The sequence below is a fragment of the Sinocyclocheilus rhinocerous genome, unplaced genomic scaffold, assembly GCF_001515625.1.
Source record: "Sinocyclocheilus rhinocerous isolate Xijiao unplaced genomic scaffold, SAMN03320098_v1.1 scaffold334, whole genome shotgun sequence".
In the NCBI taxonomy this organism is placed as follows: Eukaryota; Metazoa; Chordata; class Actinopteri; order Cypriniformes; family Cyprinidae; genus Sinocyclocheilus; species Sinocyclocheilus rhinocerous.
Window position 1 is genome coordinate 1,658,919 of NW_015658500.1, and position 3,543 is coordinate 1,662,461.

Genomic DNA, 3,543 nt, shown 5'->3' on the forward strand with positions numbered 1-3,543 from the left:
TCTGAGAATTTATTAGCAATTGGCTAATATTAGACATCATTTAGTCGCCAGAGTGAAGACTTAGTCGCATATGCGAGTGATTTACTCGCAATGTAGAGGGTTGTTATCGTATTTGTACGATAATTTTGACCTCTGTACGATCAATAACGAAAAAATCCCATAATGTACGATAATTTCGAAATTTCAGAAAATGTTTTTTCCAAAGTCAACCTCATCAAAACAAAGCCATGAAATCGTCTCCTTCATAAAATCATCTGCGATTTTTTTGCGTAACTTGTCAGTAAACTGAGTGCTTTTAACTGAGTCTTTGTCAACTCAACCACGTTGAGCTCGAGCAAACTGCCAAGAACAGTCTGACCGCTTGAGCCGCATGCACAGTCAGGACATTTCACCCTGAACGCACTGCATCTGCAAACACTGCAACAGTAAACGGTGTTTTTTAAATAATGCGACGGCGATAAACAGTTATTTGGGTTTTTATATGAAATGCATTTAAGACAGATAATGGTTGGCACTTGACTGTAAGCGGTCAACCCAAAAATATAATACATTTTACCATACATCTAGATTTAATGTCATTTGGTTTTGCCGGTTCGCTGCATCGGTGTACTCATTGAGCAGCCCCCCTTCCCTTGTGTTAGCTTGCTAACTAACATGCGCCCACTCTCATTGTGCATCAAAACGAAACGAAATACGCAGACAAAACGTGGTTTGCAACGAGGAAAATATTACCTGTAGAAAATGTCTTTGTTGCGCCATTGCTGATAAAATTGTCCACTTTTCCGTACTGTAAACCGGCTCTCGTCCTTGAAACCGCCCACAATCTAACCAGCACTGCACTTTCCAGACACGGCACAGAGCAGGAAGATGTATGACAGTTAAACTGAGTTTATTCCGCCTGCCCTACTCTCGCCCTACGCTGTCATGGCAGTGGTGTAATTCTGGGTAGAGCCACTAAGGGTCGTAGTTAGGTAGGCCTATGTGTGAAAAAGTGAGACCCAGCTATTGTGACCTGTGATACTATTTTTTTTAGAGCTGCTTGAGCGGCTCAGTCTGTATGGCCAGGATGTGGTTAACATTACTTGAAGAGACGTTTACGTTTTGTTTTACAGCATAAACTGAGTCATACTTTAAACGTGAATTGTGAGGCTGCTTTATGTAAATTGTTAACAAGTACAGCGATTTCTTAGCACCTTCATGTTAAAAAAAATCACGTTTGTATGGAAGCTTTTTCCGCCACACCCTTACGAAAATTAACCACGGTTTTATTATAATGAAAATGTACTGTTTTTTTTATTTTTTTTTCTGAGTATTGATTACCATTTATATAACCACAGTTTTACTACAAATACCAAGGTTAAACATGGTTAGTGTAGCAAAACCATGGTTAATCAGTAGATGGTCTCTCGACGTTGCGACGGACGCTTTGGGGAAACACCTTTCCACTCAAATACTGTAGGTTGATTTCTGCACTCTGTAGCCTCTGCGCAGTAGGCTATGCGTCGGTTTTCATTTATACTTATGCGTCGACGTGCAATTACACATGCAGACTGCTAGTCTACAGTGTCCATGGGCATGTTGCTGGTGGTGAGTATCAAGGCAAAAGCCGAAGAAGAAGCAGCTTGTAGGAGAAACATCAGCCATGACGGCGACAAATAAATATCCAAGAACAGATCATTTATTTAAAACTACGAAAAAGTAACAGAACAGGAGAAGATGGCACTCTTTCGATCTCCACAAGGACTTGTACCATGCTTTTCCCGCCACACCCTTACGAAAATTAAATAGATATCATTTAGGTTTAGGTTCTGATCTGCGTGGGACCCATCGGGATCCCTGGCAGACTCAAGCATTGCGTCTTCTGCCTGGCCACGCCCATGAAGAATCCGCCACTGAGGGCCCTAACTGCCTGCATTGCCATGCTGAAAAAAAAAAGTAAGGGTCACCCCCTCTCCCAACTCCTGTCTAGAATGTGCAGCTTATGAGTACTTGTGTACAGTGGCTGTACCATGCATTGCATTTGCTGCTGAGTGTTGCTGCGCTTATATGTCGTCTCCGCTCATGCCGAGCGCCCTTCGCAGTAACACGGCATTACACGTTCCCCAAAGCCATAGGCGGAGGGTGAACCAATTCCAGGGTAAGGCTAAAAGCAGCCAAATGTATTAAACATCATAACCCCGTCTTTTTAGGCAAGAACCAGACAGGGGTGTCATGTAGGCTAAAAAAATGTTTAATGGGACTGAATTTGTATTTAACGTGATTACAATTTAATAAAAACGTTAGAAATTGATAATTATATAACGTTTCCTTTCCACAGTTATTCAAACAGCGAATAAATTATATATAGAAAGTGACATTATCACTAACTTTAATCTATCGCGAGTTTAAGCACTCTCAAAAAAACAAAACTATCTTATAAACCACTGAAGCTGTATACACTGTGAAATTAATCTCTTCCTTACATTGTACATACAGCTGCGCTTTGTTGTTTATGATGAGAGAATTCGCAAGAGTCCGGAATGCGCACGCAACAAAACTGATGAGTTTCAGCAATGACTCATCTGAACGCCTCTGATTGGCCATTGCATTCCTAAACTCAACAGAATTGTGTGTGATTGGTTAAAATGCGCAACACTGTAAAAACGCCTAAAATGAAATACGGTGCAACATGAGCAGATCAAATTTAATGCCGCAATGGACACTGTCTATTCATATTCACTTTGTTAGCAACAGACGTAATAGATTTAATTGGTCTGTGCAGGGGCATTTTTGCCCCAAGTCCCCAGAAAACAGTGTAAAGAAATAGTCTTTGAGAGAAGCAGTCTTTATCAGCTGAAGTTAAAAGCAGCTCTTAAGTGTATTTACTTGTCTCATTAGTGTTTAGTGCAGTTGTCCTTGCTAGGAAACGCTTGTTTTGTTTATTGTGTGGAGACGTGCTGATATCGCATTTGGTCTCGTTCTGTATCGGTATCTTGTCAGTGTCTGCGCTTGCTTGGCCATTTGTTACGGAGAAAATAAGGAAAGTGTGTCCAGCTGAATTAATTTAGTATTTTGTTAGACGGGTATAAAAAAGTTTAGTTTACAGCGACAGCGGTCGCGGCAGCCGTCGCATGAAGGCCTCCTCGCGTGCAGACCGAAGAGTGTAAAGACCATCGACTCTACCTGCCACTTCACCGGGCAGGGACACCGGCAAAGGATAAGTATCGCTTTTTTTCTAATTGAATCCTTGTCCACCGTGCATTGTGTTGTGGGCAATATTAGCCGTTAGAGTGCATCGATCTTCACTTCGAATTCTAACCGGAGTAGACCATCCGGGAATCGTTGCCATACTTTTTTAAACATACTATGATTTGGGACATACTAATTCTATTTTCAAATACTTAGTAGGGATGCGCCGATCCGATATTCATATATTTTCTCAGGTATTGGTCAGAGAGGGCCGATCCAAATCCGAGATTGATTTTTTTTTTTTCTCGATTGTGCTAATTATTCTGTGTTACTTCTGAAGCCATACGATAGCTTAATGTGAGCTACATATGAATA

General features: G+C 41.2%; 1 protein-coding gene across 3 annotated transcripts in view; it reads right to left on the bottom strand.

The window, feature by feature from the left end:
- Positions 1-923, bottom strand: part of LOC107722223 (glycerol-3-phosphate acyltransferase 1, mitochondrial-like) — a 33,666-nt gene extending 32,743 nt beyond the window's left edge. For all 3 annotated transcript variants that reach the window (XM_016530504.1, XM_016530501.1, XM_016530502.1), the window contains exon 1: positions 733-923. The gene's annotated coding sequence lies outside the window, so the exon portion shown is untranslated. The remainder of the gene's footprint in view (positions 1-732) is intronic.
- Positions 924-3,543: the final 2,620 nt, after the last annotated feature.